We start from the raw sequence: 23,758 nt of genomic DNA, 5'->3' as shown, positions 1-23,758 counted from the left end.
GTAAGGGTCAGGATAGAACTTTGGACAAAGGCCAGAGAACTCTCTATTTTTAGACATTTAGACTTTCTGACACTGACCTCCTTTCTAATAGTGATAGGGCGAGATAGGTCTATCTGCAATCCTTCTTTTACTTTCATAAAAGTCTATAGCAATCATCATAATGCCTGTGTCCGGCCCTTACTCCTGATTCATTAAAAGAGGTATACAACAGTACAGATGCATAATGAAGCACTTTTCAGAGGTATCAACAGAACAGATATACAGTGGGGGTAGGAAATGAAAGGGCACAGAGGAGGGTACATGGTGGCAGAGAGGAGAGGGACGGACGGCTTTTAGCGAGTCAGCTGGCACGGGAGCAATGTGATGGACTAGGTGTTGAGGAGAGACTCCTTCAAGAGGTGTGTCTTGAGTTCTTTTCTGAATTGTAGTAGCATGGTGGAGAGTCTGATGCTGATGGGGAGGAGGTTCCATAGTCTATGGACGTAGGCAGAGAAGACTTGTTTTCTTGTCTGTTCCTGTTTGCAGCCGCAGATTTCAAGTCTGCACATGTCCTGGCTTCTGGTGGGGCGCTGTCCACCAGAGATGCTGAATTTCACTGCAAGGTAGCTGGGTTTCTTGTGGGCAATTGCCTTATAGATGACATAAAACAGTTTGGACAGTCCGGGTATAATGTGTGCTTAGGCTTCACTAATTTTAACTATTAGCACTCATTGACCCTCATTACGAGTCTGCCGGTAGCACCGGCGGGTTACCGGCAGACTTGCCTTACCGTTACCAGCGCCCGATATCCTGGTGTTACCGGGATATTATGGGTGTCGGCAACCAATCACTTTGCAGAAACTGCTCAAATGTTTGCAGAGGCCCCCGAGCCTTGAAGGCTATCCCACTTGGAGGCTCAAATTAAGAGCATTAAGAGCAATTTCTTTGATGCCTACTCTAACTGCACCCACACCTATGCATTGAAAAAGACCCTTGATGGGTCAAAACACGTGGAAGCTAAACTGTGGAATAAAAAATCACCAATATATACTACAACATTGAGCGTTTTTACTTATCACAGTTTCCTACATCACAAACGTCGAGCTTTTGAATCTTTTTCTACATCATAGAACCCTATAATCAAAGGGAAACTACCAACCAACCTAGCGCCATTGTGGTACAGGTTCAATACCCACACGCTTTGAAGAGGGTTCTGCTTTTGTTGTCGGCTTCTGCTATGGAGTTCTGATAGTAGGAGGCCTTGACTGTGTTGATTAGTTGTCGGCGGGTTGCTCTGAGTTCCTAGTCCTGGATAGATTTGGGCAAATCCTGAGTGATAGGGGTTTGAACGATATTTGGTGGAAGGTCCAACCCCGAGAGACGGCTTACATTTTCTATTCTCCCTCACATAACACAGATATGAGGATAGATTACCTGCTATTGGAGAACGGCCTGGTGAATAGGGTGCATCGCTGTGGCATGCGGCAGGTGGGGTGTTCGGATCATGACTTGGTGTATATGGAGGTGGAGATGGCTGGCCTCAACAGGAGGGACTGTATGGAGATGCAATTATTCCCTATGGAGGGACCATGTCTTTTCAATTTAATTGGATCAAGGGATCAGGATAACTTAGAGTTGAACGATACATGGGAGGTTCAGATGTGCACAGGTTGGGTGGCTGGAAAGGCAATATGGAATGGCCTGTTAATCAGGGAGTGGGCTCAGAAGGAAAGGGAGATGACTATGCTGGAAAACTCCCTGAGAGTAAAAATAGGAGCCCTGGAGTTGAAGCTGCATGGTACCTCAGGATGCACGCCGGAGGAGTAGGGTAGGCTTCAGCAGAAGGATCTAGAACTGAAGTCACTGAGTCTGGGGGACACAGTCCAAAAGCTGAAATTTCTGAAACAGAAATATTCTGAGAAAATATTCTGAGAAAGATGACAAGGCAGATGCGCTGTTAGCTTCATGACTCGGGGCACAAAGAGCATAAAGATGGGTGGATAAGATACAGGATTTAGAGGGGGAGGTGCAGGAGACTCCAGGGCGCATTGCGGGGTGCTTGGCAAAGTTTTATGAGCACCTCTATACAAATGAAGGGGGCACATGGAGGTGAGACAATATCTTGATGGAGTGGTTCTCCCAACCCTTACTTAGGAGGATATTATTTAATTGGATTTCCCCCATCACAGCGATAGAGATTCAGGCGGCAATAGGTAGGGTACTGTCGGAGGAGGATAAGTATACAATTGGGTTTTACAAAAAGCATTGGCTGAGCTTTTCAACGACAATATGGCCAAAGGAAGGGCTCCCCCTTCCTTTAGTAAGGCGATCATATCTGTGATTCCCAAGGAGAGTAGGGATCCAACCAGATGCCAATCATATCGCCCCATATCCTTGCTGAATGTGGACGAGAAGATTTTCACCCATACCATGACCTCTAGGATGAAGACCCTGATGCCTAACCTGGTCAATTCTGACCACGCAGGGTGTATCCAGGGCCGTCAAGGGGCGTACACACTCAGGAAGACCCTAAATTTGATTGAATCTACAAGGGAGGGCAGGGATGACCTGACCCTTTTAGCATTGGTTGCCAAGAAGGCTTTTGACCGGGACCTGGGCTTTGAAATTGACAACACAGTCTGGGAAAAGCATTGGGCACATAAAACTTCGATAGCCTGACAGTATGAATTGCATGGCCTTAAACTTTGTATGGTAGTAGTAGTTTGTCATTTATATAGCACCTTTATCCCATTAATAAGGCCTCATCGTGCTTGTAGTGGGAACGCCCTCAGGGGACCGAAGTCCTAGGTATGGGAAAGTTGTCAGAAGAATTTGAATGCGTGTGGGCATTTGGCCAAGATAAGGAGTTAGGTGGACTAGCCGTGAGCCAGTAAGCTACTCATGAAGATCGGGCATGTGGATGGATGCTGAGGTGGATTGGAGAGTGAGCACGTGCAAGGGACTCGCTATGTGTCCAGCTGGAATGAATTTGTCCTCGTAGGTCGGTGCTGCATTCTATTGTCAAAGGTGTTGTGCTGCTTGTTTTATTCTGTTTCATAGAGGCGAATCATTATGTGTTGAACTAGACTAAATTTTTTGTCATAGGCCGTCGCTGCATTCTGATGCATGTGGGTGCATAGCTGTGCCTGCGGCAGATGTCCACCTAGGGGTGGGAACAAGTTACTTACCTGTAACTGTTGTTCTCCAGCAAGGGTCTGGCATGGATTCACATGCTCATGAATATTCCCTGTCGTCAGGCTGGGAATCCTCGGTATAAAAAAAAAACAGTATCAGTTTCGTTTCTGATCTGTCTTTCCTAGTAGTAACCATTCACTGATCTCTGGGTCATACTGCCCACAGCCAATGACTGCCCTCTCCCTAAGCCCCGCCTCCGGCAGCCATCCTCATTTGGTAGCACGTAAAGTGGCAGTATGACCAAGTGAAGAGCCGCAGAAGGGTAGGCGGGAGGGTTCGCATGTGAATCCATGCCAGACCCATGCTGGAGAACAACAGTTACAGGTAAGTAACTTGTTCCTTCTCCAGCATGGGGTCTGGCATGGATTCACATGCTCATGAATATAAGATTACATAGCAGTACACACATGCACAACCACGGGAGGTGGCAAAAAGGCTCAACATTAAGCAATAGGCCTGAATCTCTCCCACGCGCCGTGCGGAGGTGATGGCCACAAGAAAAGCTTTCCACAATAGGAACTTCAACGGTGCCGTATGCATAGGCTCGAACGGGGTCCCCATGAGCCTAGTCAGTACCACGTTGAGCTCCCACGCCGGGGCTGGGGCCTTCACCAGCAGGAACGAGCGGAAAAGTCCCTTCATAAATTCCTTCACCAGGCTATGAGACCACAAGGACACCCGTCCTGTTGTCCTGGTGTATCTGGAGATGGCAGCCAGATGTATCTTGATGGAGGCATGAGCTAGTCCAACCTTGGCCAACGACAGTAGGTACGGCAGTACTTGAGGGGCCGTGATCCGTAGAGGGTTAATCTTCTGTGCCCGGCACCAGACAGAGAACCTCTTCCATTTGTGTCCGTAACACTTGAGAGTTGAGGACGCCCTGGCCTTTGCAAGAACCGCTCTGCAGTCGGCCGGTATATCGTATCCCCCAAACTCTAGTGCTGCAGGAGCCAGGCCTGCAAGTTCAGCGACTTCGGGTCGTGATGAAGAATGGCGCCTCCTTCTCTGGAGAGAAGATCCGCGTCCACGGGCAGTTTGATTGGTGGGGACGCTGATAAGTCCAGAAGGTCCGGGAACCAGATCTGTCTCGGCCACACCGGTGCGACAAGGATCATCCTGCACCGGGACCTCTTGAGCTGGTTGATGAGCCGGAGTAGCAGTGGCAACAGCGGGAAGGCATAGAGGAACAGATTGTCCCAGGGGAACGAGAAAGCAATGCCCATGCTCCTCGGTTGGGGGAACCTGCTGGCGAACCTCTGGCACTTGGAGTTTGTCGCCATCGCGAAGAGATCGACCTGGGGTCTGCCCCACAGCCTGAAGAGTCGATCCACTTGATCCTGGCGTAGCTCCCACTCGTGGCACGAGTGCAGCTCCCTGCTGAGTGAGTCGGCGATGGTGTTCTTTATCCCTGCCAGATGAAAAGGTACCAGAAACATGCCCTGGTCGACGGCCCAGTGCCACAGATCCTGGGATTCCTTGGACAGGGCTGGGGATCTGGTTCCACCCTGCTTCCTGATGTAGAACATCGTGGTGGTGTTGTCGGTGAAGATCCTCACCACCTTGCCCTTGTGGGATGGAAGAAAGGACCTGAGGGCCCAAAATACTGCGCGGAGCTCCAAAATGTTGATATGAAGTTGTTTTTCCTCCGGGAGCCAAAGGCCTCTCGCGATTTCCGGTATGCGCTCCCCACCCTTCCAGGGTGGCATCCGTCGTCACCGTTACCTGGTGAGCTGGGGTCTGAAAGTCTGCGCCTGCCGCCAGATGAGCGTGGGTGCCCCACCACCGGATCGCTCGTCGGAAGGTCTTGTTGAGCGGTATCCTATCCTCGAAGCTGCCCGTCACCTGGATCCAGCGTGCGTAGAGGAACTCCTGCAGTGGACGCATCCGAAGTCTGCACAGGCGTACCAGATAGATGCAGGAGGACATCATCCCGAGAAGGGATTTGATGGATTTTACCCTGGCTACGTCCGTGGCTAGCAGGCGTTGCACCTTGCCCAGGATGGCATTCGTCCTTTCGTCGGACGGCGAGGCCAGCCGTGCCACTGTGTCGCGCTTGGCTCCCAGAAACAGGGCGACTTGCGAAGGGACCAGGTGGGATTTGGGGAAGTTGATGGAGAACCCCAGGTCCGTGAGTAGCTGGACGGTCCTCGCTGTGTGTTCTACGGCGAGCTCCCTTGTCCTTGCTTGGATGAGCCAGTCGTCCAGGTAGGGATAGACGTGGATCCCTCGCAGGTGCAGCCACGCCGCCACCGGTGCTAGGCACTTGGTGAATACCCTGGGTGCCGACTTTAATCCGAACGGGAGGGCCTTGAACTGGTAGTGCCGTCCTTGGACCACGAACCTGAGGAACTTCCAGTGTCCTTTTAGAATGGGGATGTGGAAGTAGGCATCCTCCAAGTCCAACGACGACAGGAAATCGTCCTCCTCCAGCTGTCCCAGCACGTGCTGGAGGGTAACCATCCGGAACTTCTGAGTCTTCATGTACTTGTTCAGTCGCTGCAGGTCCAGGATGGGACGCCAACCTCCTGTCTTCTTCTTTACGAGAAAGTATCTTGAGTAGACCCCGGAGCCCCGAAGTCTCTTTGGGACGAGCTCGATGGCACCTTTCTTGAGCATCGCCCTTACCTCCAGCAGCAGATGTGGTATGTGGTTTTCCTTCCTGGCCACGGGTGGCACGCCAGGGCACTTCTTTAGAAACTCGAGGGCGTGCCCCTGGGCCAGGGTATCCAGCACCCAACGGTCGGTGGAGATGGACTCCCACACGCTGACGAACTTCGCCAGCCGGCCTCCCACCAGGGTGCTCTGGTGGGGGCCCGACGCCACGGTCGGTTCAGTCTTGTTTCAAAGCCGCCTTGCCGCCTTGACCTCCCTGGCGACAACCGCGGGAACCTGCAGACTTCCCCATCCTCTATAGGCCTCCTGCGACGAGGAATGGGCCGCTTGACGGTAGGTCGAGGAGCTGCTGCCGGAACCTTTTGAGGCCCCTTGCTTGCCTCCGGTGTTCCGAAAGGTCGGCCGTTGTTGCTGGAGAACTCCCAGGGCCCGGGCTGTCTCTGTGTCCGTTTTGATGGCTTGCAGGGACTCATCAACTGTCTTCCCAAACAGGTTGTTCCCGTCGAAGGGCATGTCCAACACCTTGGCTTGTACGTCCTGGCGGAAATCCGTCGCCTTCAGCCATCCGCGCCGTCTGAGGCAAACACTGTTGCCCAACTGGCGGAAACTGGTGTCAGTAATGTCCGTCGCCACCATTATGGCGTGGGCCGACGCCACCTCGCCTTCTTGCAGGATTTCCAGGGCTTCTGCCCTCTTGTCATCCGGCAGGAAGTCCAACAAGGGAGCGATTTTATACCAAAGTTCCCTGCCGTAACGGTCAACGACAGCCAGGGCGTTGGCCGCCTTAATCGTCGTCGCTGCCGAAGTGATGACTCGTCGTCCCATCGCGTGGAGCTTCTTTCCCTCGCCGTCCGGCGGTGAAGTCGATGTCGATGCCGATGCCCCCCCGCCTTCTTTCTGGCTGCCGCCGAGACGACTGAATCCGGGGTTGGCTGTGCTCTAAGGCATAGAGGGGCCGCGTCGGGGACCCGGTACTTCTTTTCATATCGGTCCCTTTTTGCCGGCGTCGTGGACGGGTTCTTGAGGAGGGAGAGCCCCTCGTCCCAGATGTCATCCAGTAGAGGTACCACGAGGACCGTCTTCCTCTTGGTCTCTCGACGTTGATAGAGGAACCCCTCCTTCTTTTCTTCGGGGCAGAGCTGGAAAAGCTCAGATGCCCTGGAGATCATTGCATGGAAGGATCCAATCTCATCGGGCGGGGAAGCCCAGGGAGGGGGGGACGACGGGAGGTCCACCCCGCCGTCGCCGCCCTCGTCGTCCGTGCCCGTCGTGTCCGTGTCATCCCCGCGGATCGTGGACGGGGAGGAGGGTTGTGCAGGCCTCGAGGACTGGAAGGGCGTAGGAGGATGTGTTCTTCTCCTCTTGGGTGGTGGACTTCCCGACGGCCCTGCCCCTGGCTCCTCCGTCGGGCCTGGTTCCGGCTCCCCCGTCGGGGGTAAAGGCAATCTAGTCCATATTTCAGAGCATAAGGATTGTATTGCCATCAAAATGGCTGCCGAGTTGTCCTGCGGCACTGGCTGCGACGGTTGGTCTGGGGTCCCGTTGGCGCCGCTGTCGCTTCCGTCGTCCCCCTCGTCGGGATGCCTCTCTACGGGCTGGTCCTCCTCCATGCCCACGTCGTTGCTCTCAGGGGCTTCGACAAGTTCCTCCTCGGAGGTTGTGTCTGAATCCACGACGGCCACTGCTCCCCCGTCTTTCCCCGCCGTGGCTTTCGTGGGGGTTCTTTCGATGGGCTTGAAAGATGCCTCTCTCCGAGGTGGCAGGGAGACTCTGGGCCCCGAGGCCGCTACCACAGATGTAACCTCCGCAGGCTGCGCCAGGGTTGCCGCAACCTCCTCGATAGAGGCCTTGGCTAGGTGAATCAAGGCCTTAGTCACCGACTGCATGCTTGTGGCCTTCACCTTGGGGGAGGGCTCTGCGCCTCGCTCCCCCTTAGCCGAAATCTTCGAGATCGACCGGGGCCTCTCCAGAAGCTTGGCCGGGTTCTCGGATTTCCTCTTACCCGAGCCAGAGCGTTGGCTCGTGGTCGATGGCGCCAGGGAGGATGCGCCCTGCCTGGCAGCCGAGGAGCCCGACCATTCGGCGCTTCCGTTGCCCGCGGACTCGCGGTGCTTAGCCTTCTGTTGGGCCCCCATCGCCGGGACGCCCTCACAGGACTTAGAAGACCGCTCGGATTTCTTCTTTTTCTTCTCACCTGATGGGCTCTTTCCCTCCAGCCAGTTGGCTATACGAAGATGGCGGTCCCTCATGGTCCGCTCCGACATGTTTCCGCAAAGCGCACAGTCCTCCTCCACGTGCGTTTTGTCCTCGTGAAGACAGTAGAGGATTAAGGAATGCTCGTCTTCCTTGAACACGTTCTGCAGCTGGCATCCAGGGCAGGCCCTGAACAGCTTCCCGGGCGTCAAGCTCCCTTTCTCCTGGGCCATGTCCGGGGTAGGCCTCAGAAACTTCTGGAATCCTCCAAAAGCGTTGTTCAACGAAATCTTCACCCTTGAGGGGCGTAGAAACTTCCGAAACGGGTCCCCGTTGATCGGATGTAAAGATGGTGGAGCTTGAGGCTCAATTTAACCGAAAAATGAGAAATTCTCTTTGAAAAAGCGCAAAAACGCAGTAAAGCTCGAGAGCTACAGCACGAGGACTCCCAACACTTGAACGTGCGGCGGTAAAAATCTGAGGATGGCACTGGAGGCGGGGCTTAGGGAGAGGGCAGTCATTGGCTGTGGGCAGTATGACCCAGAGATCAGTGATTGGTTACTACTAGGAAAGACAGATCAGAAACAAAACTGATACTGATTTTTTTCTGTACCGAGGATTCCCAGCCTGACGACGGGGAATATTCATGAGCATGTGAATCCATGCCAGACCCCATGCTGGAGAACGTGAATACGCACCTTGATGCTCAGACGGAGCTTTATCTTGGATGTAACTGTGCAACCAGATAATCTTTTTAAACAGGTTGCTCTCATAAAATTATCTACGTGTAATAGACACGCTACCCTCATAAGTCTTCTAAGCACAATAGACTGGCTACCATCATATATATTTAACGTCCAATATCAATTTCTTCTATGTGCAATTCATGAATCATCTAGCGCAATAGACAGGCTAACATCATGAATCTTCTTGGTGCAATACCAAGGCTAAGTGCAATAGGCAAAGTATCCTAATACATCTTCTATGTAACATAGACAGGCTATCTTAATACATTTTATGTAATAGCCAGGTTACCCTCGTAAATCGTCAAGTGCTATGACCAGTCAGTCCTCCTATACCTTCTAGGTTCAATGGATAGGTTGGCCCCATACATCTTCTAAGTGTTATAGACAGGCTACAATTAGAAATCTTCTAAATGCACTACCACAGTTACCCACATATATCTTCTATATACAATCTTCTAAGTTCAATAGACAGGTCATCATTATATATCTTCTATGCTTAATAGACAGGATATACCTATAAATCTGATATAAATTAACTGGTGGGTTTCAATTGGAACACAGACTTAGCAAGAGAAACACGTGATCTTTCCTGATTATTACTTTTATTCACTTCTAAGCAGCCCCTTGAGCAAACAACAGTGTGATCAACAGCATTTCGGTCTTCATGCCCCTGCCCCACCCCACTGTTAACACCGTAATAGGTGGAAATACGATCTGGTGCGTCTTTCGAGGATGTACCCTGGAGTGGACCCCGGTTGTGGGAGGGGTTCTGGTGAAAGGGCAACATACTGGGCCATTTGGTGGGGTTATAGGACGGTACAGAGCTTTTGGAAAGAGGAACTGGACCCAATGCTGGTGCTCTTTGGTCTTAAGAAGCACTAAGATGGGTGGAGGCGTATCTCATATGGTGCATTTTGCTCTTTTGGCAGCTGGGGCTAGCCTGGCCATTCAGTGGAAAGAGGTCTCTGTGCCAGGGGAGAGGGACTGGTCCTGAAAAACAAGGGCTATGAGATAGAGAATATTACAGGAGCTCTTAATGACCGTAGGCCTTCTAGGACGATGGAATGGTTGCCATTCTTGAGAAAGTATGCAGCAAGTGGTAATGTCATTGGGGTGATTAGTCAGGAAAGGGATGGGGAGGAATGGGGTTGACTCTACGATCGTTTGTGGTGATAGTGCAGGTATCGATGGGGGCGGGGGTGAGAGCAGCCAATTGGTGGGGATTGGTATTTTGTTTACTTGAACTGCTTGTCAATACATACGTGCCTACCTCTCCGGCAGCACAATGTTGTGGAAGTGCTCCCAGAGGTGGGGGGAAGATGGGGTCTGAAAAGTGAAAGCATGCACTGTGATGGCTGATCAGTTGTAGGCGCGTCAGCGTCCTGATTTGTGCTGTTGAAATAAAGATAGAATTTCTTTCTTTTTAAACATGACCCCTCTAAAAATGTGTTTGACTTTTTAATAGTAGATGCTCTTATCACAATAGTTGGCATTAGCAGGGAGTTTTAGATGGCCCAATAACATGGAACACGAGGCAGAAGTCACACCTGCCGCGTTTGTAAGCCGTGTGAACATTACATCTCAGACTGTGAGTTATGCATACTTCCCTTCCCGTCCATTGGGAGGGCCTGCGAAAGAGCGGGCTGCGAGCTCTCATCGTCCCACATCCTGTTATGAAACTGGCCGCCTCCTCAGGACAGTCGTGGCTCAATGTAATACAGTAACTCAAGGCGAGTTGCTTTAGCAACCAGGCCGCGCCAAGTCGAAAAGTGCGTATCTGCGCGCGACATCTCCGATAGCAGGATTCCATGGGTCGTGCTGAGTCACTAGGAAACACTCTTGTGTACACAGACAGGGCCACAGCTTTGAAAAGAGAAGAGTTCATGGAAGTCTGCTAATGCAGGACAATAAAACCGGCCTTTCTTCAACATTGAGGGCTATCTGGACTTCTTAGCAATTGGTGCCCGGGGATGCTTAAAATAAGCCTAGATATACAGAGGTGAATATTTTAAGATACTAACAGATTCAGGAAAGAACCGATACCAGCATAGCTCATATTGCTGTTTTTTACGTTTTCTTTTTGGTTTCTCACGGGTCCATATTTTGGGTTTTAAACGCTAGTCTATATGTTCTTGGAAAACGCATGATGAAATTTGGGATTCATTTACCATGTTTTCATAGTAGGAAAACATCTCACGCACGCAGAGCCCAGGTACTTCCACTCTGCACGCACTAACAAGGTCGTTAAAGCGATCTTTATTTATTTGCATTTGTTAAGCGCACTAAACCCTTAGTATCAAGGCGCTGGTTACAGTCTAACAGGATAAACGACATAGATTATAAGTTACAGGTAAGACAGTCAGCGACATAGAGAGCAGTCTAAAAAGTCACTTAATTAGGACATAGCGAGGTCGTGATGTGTTTCCTAAAATGTCCAATAAGATTGTTCTGATCGAAGATGAGGGGGTAGAGCGTTCCAGCTCTTGGCAGCCAGGACTGGGAAGCTAGAGCCCCCTGACTTCGATCTTCTGAACCTTGGGATGGAAAGGCGTGTAGGTCTGGTCGAGTAGGACTTGGCGAATTTCTGAGACAGGTACTCGGGTGCAGAGTTGGAGAGACATTTGCGCGTGATGGATAGTGACTTGAAGATGATGCGCACTTGGATAGGGAGCTAGTGTGCCTCTTTTCTAGCACCTGAGATGAGATCTCTCTTCGTGATGTTAAGTGCAGCTCTGAGGGAATTGCTCTGAATAATTTGGATTTTTTTGATGTGCGCAGAGTTTGTGACAAACAGGGCGTTACAATAGTCTAACCTGAATCCAATAAGTGTTCTTGCAATGGAGTTTGTGTTTCCCGCTGTGAGGAAGGGTCTGCAAGTGTTAATTAATTTGGAGGTGTGGGCGACTGATGAGGCAATGACATTGACGCACCTGGTGAGAGAGACTGTGGAATCTAGGTACACACCTAGGGTTTCTACATTACTTGAGACTTGGATGCAGATGCCATCAATAGTGAAAGCTTTGTAAGAGGGGCACATTTTCTTAAGCGTGGGGTGTGAGCCAACCAACAAGATCTCTGTTTTTTCATTGTTCAGGCAGAGATGGTGGGCAGCCATCCAGGCCTGGATAATGTGGTAGATTGTGCAGAGATTGTGAGAGTCAGTGATGTAATCCCTGGTAAGGGGAAGCAGGACCTTCAAATCGTCTGCATAGTTTGTGTGTAGGTGATTCCTTTGCCATCTAGCAGGTTGAAAAGTGGCTTAGTCAAAATATTGTAGAGTGTTGGAGAGACACAGGAACCCTGAGGGACGCTGCATGCATCTGGGGCCAGTCAGCATGTAGTGTTGGTGGAGAACACTCTCATTGTTCTTTCAGAGAGGAAGGATGCAATCCAGTCAATGGCGTTAGGTGTGAAATAAGCTGCTGGTACTGGATGACCAAGTCAAAGACTGCGGACAGGTCGAGCAGTACGAGGAGTGCTGACTTACCAGCATCCTTGATGTCGTCAGGTTGAATCCTTAGATCAAGTAAGGTGGTTTCCATGCCGTGGCCCGCTTGGAAACCAGATTGTTCTAATCCCAATAAGTTGTTGGAATCTCGGAAGCTCTGAATCTGAAGATAGGCTGCCCTTTTAAGAATCTTTAGCAGGAAAGGGACCGTGGTACTGGGGCGGTAACTGGTAGGGTTTTAAGGGTCTAAGGTTGGCTTTTTTAGGAGCGGGAGGACCCATGCATTTTTGAGATTGTGGGGTACTTTGTTAGAGGCGAAGGAAGCATTGATGAAGGCAGTTATAAAGGGTGCCAGTTGTCTTGCGTTGTCCACCTATTCCCCACAAATGTAACCCATCCCCCTCTCTGTCAGATCCGCCAGAGCACCTGGAGACCTTGCAAATGGCAGTGATGTACAGAATAAATCCCAGTAGCATGACCTAAATGAAGTTATTTTCTCTTCTTTTCTCATACTAATTTATTGTGTGCCTGTGGAAAGCCTTTCATCCTCCCTCCACTTTGTGCCACCCGTAGCGTCCCATGTCTCTGGGAAAGGCATTTTCACGATAACTTTTCCTGTTTATTGCTCAAGACATAACCGATAACCTTTCATGCTTTCAACAGGATGTATTTATGATGGGTATTAGAAGCTTACATGGAATAGTTGCGGTTGTACCTACTTACATAAACTTAACTCTCACTGAAGGAAACTTGCAATAATGGTGATACCGGCTGCCGTGAGTTCTGCCTTTAATTTCCAAAATAAAGGAGAACCATGCTAGAACAAAGGTAATCGGGAGATTGCCAAGTCAGCCATATGTGGCTGCAATAAGGTGGATTTCCAAACAACGCAAACAACATGAAACAGGGCAGCAAACACATACATGCCTACAATATGCAGACATCTACAGAATTTCCTGCACCACAAGCAACTGGCCGTTACAAAAGCTTACAGAGGTTGTGCAAACATCTGTGCACAAAATTAAGACTTGGAAAAGTACAGAATTAGCAAATAGTAAAGAAAGGAAGGACGGGCTGTCCTGAAACCTCTGAACATTTCAACAAACAAGTAGGCAATGTACTGTTCACCTGCACCCAAGAAGCAACAGAGACCAATAAAGGTGCTGGACGGGTAGCACCCAAGGGAAAGGGCCCTCAACTTGAAATGAGGTGCAGTGAAGGTAATAGGTCAAGCATGTAGGACGGTGACATGGGCCCCAGGAAGAAGGCCCCAGACAGTCTGGAAGTAGTTAGCCAAGAAGGAGTCCTCCCTCGGTATGGCAAAGAGGAGTGCAATAAGTAACAAAGGACTGAGCCAACTTCAGTGGGCTGCATTCTCGCAGCAGTCCCAGGGTATTGATGGTGGTGGCCCAAGCAGCAGGTGCAGACAGAGAAACGGGTGTATGGTCTCCCAGTTTCCAATTGTGTGGCCTTCAAATTCTGTGTGTAGTTTATCGAGCTTTGGCAGAGGTTTCTCACATGTGAATTTGCTCCCTACATCCCTTCCCATATTCTTCTCCCATCTTTCTCCAGATAGATTCTCCCAGTACTCTTCAACAACAAAACCCTGGGATATAGAAGGTTCTCCATCCAAACAGCCACTCTCGCCTCCTATTGGACAGATGCATTAAAGATCACTGCATTCAGAAGACACCTGAAAACCTTCTCTACACAGCTGATATTGCTTTCAGCCCTACTCTGTGCTTTGTTTACAAAAAACGTTAACAGCTCCAAGAGGGACCATGCAAAACGAAGTTAACATAAAATGCAACCCTTTAGGAGGCTACAGCTACATATAAAAGGGACTGACCTACATGAGAAGAGAGATCTGCCTGGGAAGCCAGGAAGCTGTGGAGATGGCTGGAGTGGAGAAGCCGGTGAAAAAGACACCGACGGCTGCAGGACTGCAAGAAGGACGTAGACGTTGGGGAGAGCCGCAAGAGAGTCCAGAGTCCTGCAGAGCTCCGAGCCGTGTGTCCCCAGCTGGAGCTGGGGTACACAGAAGCTGCCACTTCGCTGCAGGGAGGCGGCACGAATGTCAGGAAGAGGCAAGTGCGGCTCGCCGGTGCTCCCGATGTGAGAGATTCAAATTCAAATTTGGCCATTCCTGATTCCTATGTCAGTGTTTAAAACATAGGCTCCCTCTTCCTCTCTGAGTGTGCCAACCTTGCCTCTTCTCTTCTAACCTCTTCCTCTAAGCTCTTCCTCCTCTGAGATTTAATTATTCATCTTGACTCTCCCGAGGCGGCCACTTAACTCTTCCGCAACTTCTGCGACTCTCTCTCCCTCACCATTCTTCCCTCTGGGCCAACTCACTTAGCCGGGCACACCTGAAATGCGCTTATCTCAGCTGATGTCCCCTTCTCAAACCCTCTCACTGCCCCTCTCTCTTGGTCTCACTGTGCTCTCCTCTCCTCCCTTCCTGAGCTCCTTGCCTCCCCAGCTAAGGCTACACCTGCACTGCCAGTCTCCTTCTACATCATTAGACAGGCTACCTTGCCCCCCTCTTGCCTTCCACCCTACTCTCCTCCTTCTCACCCATATAACCTGATGAGGTGACCAAGACAGTTTGCTCTATGAAAGTCTCCTCCAAACAGGTGCTTCCCTGCTCCTCTAGAACTTTGCAGGACAATAATGCCTCTGTTGCTCCCTCCTTGGCTGAGTTCTGTAACCACTCCTTTGCTACTGGTTCCTTCCCATTACCCCATAAGCACTTCCATGTGCATCCCCTCCTAGAAAAGCCAAATGCTGAACCGTCCTGTCCGGTTAACTACCGTCCTAACTCCACTATCTCCTTCTTGGGTAAACTCTTGGAGAAGATGGTCATTCCCCAACTAACCCATCACACTGCATCTGTTGGCTGTCTCCATGACCACCAGAACAGCCAGAGGCACAGAAACTACTCTCCTGAACACCCCATGATGACTTGCTCTCAAACCTCGAGTCCAATTCTTTTGTTCTCATCCTCCTCGATCTGTCCTCTGCCTTTGACACGGTCAATCACTCCACCCTCATAAATTGACTCTGAGATACCCTGGGCATCATGGACCGGCCACTGGATTGGTTGACCTCTTTCCTCTTGAATTGGCCCTCCCAAGTGCATCTGGGCCCATTTTCTCTCCATCTTTCCCTCTACCTGGAGTGTCCCCCAGGGCTCTATCCTCTCGCTGTGGCTTTTCAACTTCTACCTTGCCCCCCTTGCCCACTTGATCTCCACATTCTCTCCTCATTTCCAGTGTTATTCTGATGACACACAGCTTTCCTTTAAGCATCCCTCTGATTCCTCCTCTCCTTCCCCTCTCATTCCCAACTGTCTGACTGCTATTCAGTCATGGTGTCCTGTTAACGATCTCTGCCTTAACGCCAGCAAGACTGAGATATTTCTTATTGGGACTGCTGCCCCTTCTTCCCTCCTTCTGTCTGGCCACCCGCTTTGGGCCCCCTCCCGTCACCCTTGTTTGAGGCTAAAAACCTGGGTGTCTTCTTTGACTCCTCTCTCTCCTTCTCACCTCATATCGCTGACCTTGCCAAGAAGGCCCACTTTCAGCTTCACCTCCTCAGAGGCATTCTCCCTTTCCTCACCTTCCCCCAGGCTGGATTACTGCAACAGCCTCTTCCTTAACCTTCTTCTTTCCCCCCTCCGCCCTCTTCAACTAATCTAGAATAGAACTGCAAGACCTATCCTTTGCCTCAAGCCCAGGGGCCGCATCTTTCTAGCCCCAAAATCTCTCTTCACTTGCCACTGGCTTCCAGTGATTGCAAGAATCACATTCAAGACCCTCTACATCATCTACAAGGCTTTCTGGGGCATGGGACCTCTCAACCTCCAAATATCTCTCCCTAAATACCTACCTGCTAGAATCCTTCTGTCCTCTAGCTCCAGCTCTCTGCAGATCAGATGTTTCTCCAAGCAGAGAGTACATCTCTTTATTCGACAGGAGCCTCGCTCTGGAAAGGTCTCCATGCCTCTCTACAACTGGAGCCATATCTCCTTAAGTTCTGGAAGCTTCTCAAGACCTTCCTTTTCTCTTTCTCCTTCCCTCTCCCCTGCTGGCCTCCTCCTGCCTCTGCGACTGGTTGCCTGCGTCCCTTATGAGTCTTATCAGGACCAGGCCTTCCTTTGACCTGTCTTCCCCCTCACCCATTTACCAGTACTTTCCCTCGGTCTCCCTTCCCTGACTAGTCCACCAAGTCTGGTCCATCCTCACACTATTGTGCCCCTCCCCTAGTTCCCCGGGCACCTCTTCTCTTGGGCTCCCCCTGTACTTGCCCAGCCCCTGAGCCCTGTCCTTCCTGCACTTCTACCCCTTGCCTTTCTCCCTATCCCATCCCTCCTCCCTGGTCTGCCCCTTCCCCAGCACTTCTTGTTAGTGCACTTGCACAATCCAAATGTCACAAGACCCAGGAGGACCGTTATTGTTGTTTTCTCCTCTGTCCCCCTTCCCTCCATGATCTTGTGGCACATGGAAACACTTTTTGCTGTATAGGGACCATACACATATTCAATAAATAATAAAGGGGAGCAAGAGAAAAGCAGAAGAGGACCGCGCAAGCCTCCGGGGGAGCTGCCGCATACGAGTGACAGGGAGAGAGCACTTGAACCAAAGCGCTCCAGGGGTTAATCTGGGCAAAAGAAAGGGCCAAACAAATACATACATATAATGAAGGTGTCTAGAGATCCAGGGGACATTATTAAGTGTTGAGAGAATTACCAAGTACTTAATCAATATTGAATACCGAACTGAAGAAAGGTAATGCATCAGTGTAACAAAAATACCGCACAAATGGAGAGAAAGTGATGTGTATTTACGAACAGAGTGGAATTAAGGAAAAAGCATTTATGAACAATGTGAAAGTGAATAGCCAAGTGGAAACCAGTAATGAGAATTTATGAAGCACCTGAAAGTCAAATAAGAAGCACTGTTGGTTATTGTGAAAGCAAGGTGATAACAAGGAGTAAATACAGCGAAGTGAAGTGTGTGAAAGGCACGTGTTGGCAGAGTCAAGAAACTGCCAAGAAGAAACAAGAATGCAAATGGTCTACTGTCACAAGTGCAGAAAGGAAACCTATGGTGGGAAAGTAGTCCAATGAGAATCAATGAACATTATAACATTATAAAGTGCCAAGGGTTATCGGTTGCGTGACCTTTGATGGGTGGACTGTGTGGTCAGACAACAGTGCCTAGACTGAGTAACCCCTACCTGGAGTGAGCCAAGGAGAACAAAGAGATTGAAGATGTTTTGTTTCATCAGCCTGGAAGTGACAAGGAGAAGGAAGAGCCAAGCGAATGATGAGGAAGCCTTAAAGGATAACATTCGTAATGAAAGCTAAGAAAGTTGAATTAACTTTTAACTGTGTTGAACTTGGGGAAGGGAATCCCAAGGTTGTTTGGGACTTTGTTGAACCTAGGACGGGAGCTCCAAGACCTTTTTGTGGAACTGTCTGTTTTGAGTCTAAGGAAGAGGAAGCTGAAAACATACCAGGAGCTGGAAGAAGCTCAGATCTTTACTTTGAACACTTTTTCTTTGGTTGCTGACATCTCTACACTTTGTATAGATTTAATTGTGATGGCAAGCATAGGTTTTGGACACAGAAAGACCTTTAAGTTGAACTTTATGACACAGAGTATCTTTAGTTTCTTTAGGTAGGGAAATCCCACCTTAGCATAGGGCACGTTAGGCCTTACTCCACCTTGACACTTGAGAAATAAAAAGCTCTATTTTAAAAAAAAGTGAAGCTGTTGTCTGTGTCTTACTTCATGATGCCTTCACACTGGACAGAGATGCAGTTCCACATTAAGACTGTTTCTCATACCTTCAAAAATGAATCCTGTAACATGCCCTAAAATCCAACATGGTGGAACTCCTGCTACCTTAGCCCCCGGACTTTGCCTTTACTGCAACACTCCTCTGACTCCATCTCATACACCTACTTATATCAGCTACCTATTCGCACATCTCTTAAAACATAAAATAATACACTACCGCTAAATGCAAGATACATCACCCTATCTTTAACCTCTGCAACCACAACGTGAATACATTGTTGCTCTTTCTGTACTAGAACGCCTGCTAATATATTTTTCCCAGTATAAATCTCTTCGCCTTACTAGGGTGTTGCACTTGCATCCCAACAAGACCAAAACGATTATACCCTGCCCCACCACCCTTGTAAAACTGTCACCTTCCACTTTCTAGTCACCCCAGTCCCCATTCAGACATCAACCCTCTTTGTCATGCTCCTCCCCACTATACCATTCAAACTTGGACCTCAAGATGCCTATACGATTTAATCTTACCCCATATTAGCCCTTCAACTCGCAGCTGTCTTCCACAGATCTAGAAGATAAACACATTCAGGCTTGAAAAAACATTGAATTTTATTGCCTTTTCTATTCTTCATGTTCAGGCACAGGATACTGAAATGTATAGCTGATTGAAAAAATATGTAATAATAACTTTTAAAGCGCTCCATTGTATATCCGTATTGTTGTATACCTCTATCAAGCATTCCGTTGATTCTCGAAGCTAGGTCTGTGCTCAATAAATACCATAATAATAATAATGATAATAATAATAATCCTTCCAGGCTTGTATGGGAAAATAAAAGTTATAAAATGCTAACTTCAGAAAGGGAAAATCCTAGAAACAGGTGTGCCTAAATGTACACGCACCTAATACAAGACAGCTCATAATGTCAAAGACCGATACCAGTAAACAATAGTAACAATAGTGTTGTGAAAGCACATACGTAAATATTTCAACTGCTATTTTCTAATAAGGTATTTGTATCACTGTTTTAAACTTTAGATATCAACTGTGCATGTTAAGTTGCACCTTTTAGCAGTTTAGTAAACTTTCATTTATATTTCATTATTGAATGGATTTTAAATAAATTACTATTTGTAGTAACAGCTTTATGAGATTTTTAACTTAGGTATAGTTTCCATAGCCTTTGCATCAGTTATATGATGGCTGGGTGCTGCTTTACACCTATGCCACCAAACTGTCATCTTACCCATCTTCCTCACGACTTCCATGGGCAAGATGAGCACTGTCACCCTCTGCAGGCCTCTGATTTCCTCTAAGTCCAGCTTTCCCTTTGCCCTTCAACTGTGAAATGCTTAAAAGAGAAGAATTCAGTCATCTAACCCAATATGTCGCAGAAAATAGTCTCTAACCACTCCAATCTGGATTCCTCAAAATAAACTGTGAGAAACCTGAGGGCGTCCTCACATCTACTCTCCTTGGGTCCTTTTTTTCAGGTGACCAGGTAAAGACTATCACCATTCTCTTGGATCCTCTTGGATCCTGACCCTGGGGGTTGAGAAGATAGGGAGGATCACCTGGGTGGATCACCTGGGTGGACGAGATGTTCTCAGGTGGGCTGCAGTATTCTGCATTTCCCTTTCAGGGTGAGTCCTATACCCCAGAGGCAGTTATGAGGTATTGCTAACCCTGTCCAACTGACCTGGAAAATGCCCAAGGATATTACCCTCTGAATGCCCTGGGAAAAGGATGAAGAGAAGAGGGGTTAAGGGGGAGAGATGGTATCCCCCTTTTCCTATTGAGGACCACCCTAGCCATTCCCTGCCCTTTATGTGTTACCTTAAAGCAGTTCCCCTCATTTCCCCATATTTAACATCTGAGAGTACTGGGACGAGGAAGAGGTGACTAGGACTAATGAACACTACACCTTCATTTCACCACTTTAGTACTAGGACGAGGAAGATGCCTACAGGCATATCACTAAACAACGCATATTGAATCCCAAACTGAATGAAAGTTTAAAACAGTGCTAAAACTCTGCAAATTGAATACAGAATTGATTGAAAACCTGAAATAAAAAAATGTTGACTACTGAACTGAAATACAACTTTACAGGCAAAGCAAATTACTAATGAAAGCTCAAACAGAAAATGTCCATATAGAAGCAACCTATGGGGAAAAGAGCAAGTGTAAAGGAGTGCAACTACACCTGGGGCATGAACAAGACAACCACAAAGTGAATCTTATTAACTGATGCAATGTGGCAAGGCCAAAGACTGGCAAGAGGTGTGTAATACTGTGGGTGGCAAAGCCAGGAGGCTAACTCTGAAAAGCCAGAAGAGTATAAAACTGCACATAAGGTCCAGGGGCCAACAAAGTGAAGCCAAGTGAAGGTAAATCTGTACACAGGCCGAATGCTGAAGAACCTGTGTGGGCTGAGCATTCTAGGGGGTCCTAGTTGCGCCACCTGTGATGGGTGGACCGCGAAGTCTAATAACTGCTCCTAGACCAGTGAGCCCTATATTGTGAAAGATAAAGACATTCTGAAACCAACCAAGGAGTAGCACTGCAAGTGAGCTGGTGATGCAAACCGGAAGGATGGTGATGCAAACCGGAAGGAGGGTCAGGTTGAACCAGAGTTAAGTTGAACTTTAAAGAATTGGAACACATATTAGTTGCTAAGTTGATGTCTTGGGGAAGGGAACCCTGAGACTTGATTAACTACAAATACTGTATTGAGGACAGAACCTCAAGACCCCTTTTGTTTGAACTGTATTACTTTGAACTTGGGTAATGGAACCCTGAGGAGTTTGTGGAGGTACATCTTGAGACTTTTTGTGGAACTTTCTCGAACTTGGGGAAGAGGAGCTGAAGAGGAAGTTAAGATCTGGATGAAGCTCAGAACTTTATGTGCAATACCATTTCTTTGATTAATCACATCCGTACACATGGTTTACCTTTAGTCGTGAGGGCAAACATAGGTTTTGGACACAGACAGACTTTTAAGTTAAACTCTTTGACTCAGACTTTCCTTGGTTTCATTCAGGTAGGGCAATCCCACCTTAGCATAGGGAAAGTTAGGCATTCTACCATCCTGACATTTGAATTAATAAAGTATTTTAATGTGAACTTTGAATCTGTTGTCTGTGTCTTGCTTCATGATGCCTTCACACCACTCCCATGAGAGTGGTCTTTTTAACCTGTTCAATGTAATCTGTCCTACCATCACAACTGCCTCTATGTAACCCATTCTGATTCTCTTTGACATCTATGTTTCCTTCAAAACAACCACTCACACCACAGTGGCCTCAGATGTACTACTTCTTTTTATTTGTTGCAGACCGTAATTACAGCATGAGCTGAAGTTTGTCAATGAACTAAGGGCAAATTCCCAACCATTTATCTTTTCACTTAACTATAAATCCCTGGGTAAAATGTATCATCCTTTGCAGACCGCAAACACTGCTTTGTGTCCCTTACCCACCCTCTCTATCTCACTACGCACACTTACCTCAGACTGTGTCGCTTCTATTCAGAACTGGATGGACACTCGCAGCCTCATAGTTAATTGACCCAACAAAGACTGAGATTGTCTACTTTCTATGGATTCAGCTACCTCTCATTCCAGCTACTATTTAAAATTTGTCTATGCTCTAGAGTACCCTTTGGCTGTACTATTTTAAGAGCTTTCCTTGAGGGTTCCCTCTACTCCTCTTGACAAGGACCCAGCTTTGCCACCCTTAACCTATCAAACCCTGTTCCTCTATGCTCTAAAGACACCTCCTCGTAAAGCCATCATCCTGTAACGTGGGTCTTTTTCTATTAGCAATCCCTTTACACACATGGACACGTTCCGGACACTGGTATAAATCCACCCCTGTCCTAATAAAGCCCAGTCCTTCTAGCTTTACCAGCCCCTTGCTACAACACCCACTTCCTCATAGCAGACACCCTCCACTGCTTCCCAGTACCAAAACTGTCCTACCCGTCTTCTCGATTCAGGAATTTTGTCCTTCTGGCTTCCTATAATCAGAATGGCCTTCCCTTAGAGGTTGCTACTTCCACCATCCTACTTCCATGGCCTTAAGAAGACGATGAAGCTGCACCAATTCTGACATGAGGGGCATCTAGTCATTTCTGTGGCCCACCAAGCAGATATAACCACTGATCCTAAATCTCTAGCCCTTATGAACTTGATGTCTGTTTTGATGAACCATAGCCACATGCATACACTACTTTATCCTCTAATTGGAATTTCCCAACTTCTGATATGTTCCTCCGTACTGCCTGTTGCTATCAAGTTGCTCTACAAATAAATAACTATGCACACTTTTCATTGGATTGGTGCTTCCGTCATAGGATGCACTTTTTTAGATGCCTGATTTTAACAAGTGCATAGGTCACCTTTCTCAGAAATGTGATCTGCACAGCTATGCACAAGTTCAAATGACTTGATGGCCAGGGTCCTTGCATTGTGGTTCCAACACTAATCCGTGAAAGACTCCCAACTTCCACACAGGAGCTGCTTGGAGCACATTTCACAGTGACCACCTCTGAAAGAGCCTGTATTTTGAAATGCTAAAATAAAGAACCAAGCATTGGCAATGCCAACAGTTTGGGCCTTTGTGTAGGAATGGGAAAGGCACTTGCTAGGCACTGCGGTAGTGCTGTGAACTGGCTATTGATGGTAGCAGCTGCAAATGGTGCAAGTACCTGGTCATCCAATACCAGTGCCTGGCAAATCTCTAATACATAAACACACAGCTAAAACGGTTGGATTTGCCAATGCTTGTTTTTAACAGGACCTCAGTGAAAGGCACGCATAGTGCTTATAAATCGAGTGGTTGAAGGCAGACGTGGTAGGACGTTTCTATTACACAAGTAGCATGTTTACAGCTCCAATTAAGTCATTAACTCTCAGAAGACTGCTTTGAAAAGACACTGGCAGGCACGTTGAGTGCAAAGTTTGATGGTAAGGCTTCATTAAAGTGGGCTCAAAGAGTTCCCATCAGGAGGTGTTTTGATCAGGGAGTGGTAGGAACTGGGTGGAATGGCCACAGGGATTAGCATGGCCATAGGCAGTCAATGGGTGGACAAATAACCAAACACCACCTACAAACTGTGTGTCCCTCCCCAGATACTATTTCTCCCCATCTGTACTCTAATCCAATAGTTTTGGCTTATAGCTGGTGCTTTACCACCTAATAGCCCAAACTAAAAAGCATTTTTGTCCCGGTTTGAGGGATAGAAATGCAGCCAGAACAGCAACTGTTACTGCTGTATCACTTAGAAATAATAACCATGTTGTGCCCTGCTCATCCCCCTGCGCCTATTCCGAACAGGCACATGCAAATCTGTTTGGGTCCACGCATCTTTGAAAGCATACCATTTTTGGATTCGGGATGTGGTTTAAAATGTGCAGGAACGTCACGTGCAAACGGGTTGGCAATCACATTTCGAAATGTATGCAACTTTTTTGGTGTAATTGGAGCTAGCGCAGCACAACACTTGCACCATAAAACCTTCTTAGAATCACACCCTATATATTAAGAACTGATCTTTCAATAATGCACTGAATGAAATGTGTGCTAGCTTTGTGAAATGAAAGGAAGTACTAGCCTCATCAGAAGTCGGGCGGTATCCCAGCTGTAAATCCACCCGGATGCCGCCAACGCAAATAGCGTTACTGCAACTCTTTCATCACTGGATCCCGATGCTGTTACTCCTCATTGTTTAAGAGTTTATAGGACTCTATTGGGCAGAAGTAGCACGATTA

The 23,758-nt window shown here is 48.2% G+C and overlaps 1 protein-coding gene across 4 annotated transcripts in view; it reads left to right on the top strand.

The window, feature by feature from the left end:
- UPP1 (uridine phosphorylase 1) overlaps window positions 1-23,758 on the top strand; it is a 233,571-nt gene that overhangs the window by 68,586 nt on the left and 141,227 nt on the right. The gene's annotated exons all lie outside the window — the stretch shown is intronic.

The sequence above is a fragment of the Ambystoma mexicanum genome, chromosome 5p (genome assembly GCF_040938575.1).
Source record: "Ambystoma mexicanum isolate Mex_15411 chromosome 5p, UKY_AmexF1_1, whole genome shotgun sequence".
In the NCBI taxonomy this organism is placed as follows: Eukaryota; Metazoa; Chordata; class Amphibia; order Caudata; family Ambystomatidae; genus Ambystoma; species Ambystoma mexicanum.
The sequence above is the reverse complement of the archived record's forward strand: the minus strand, read 5'-3'. Positions and strand labels throughout refer to the sequence as shown.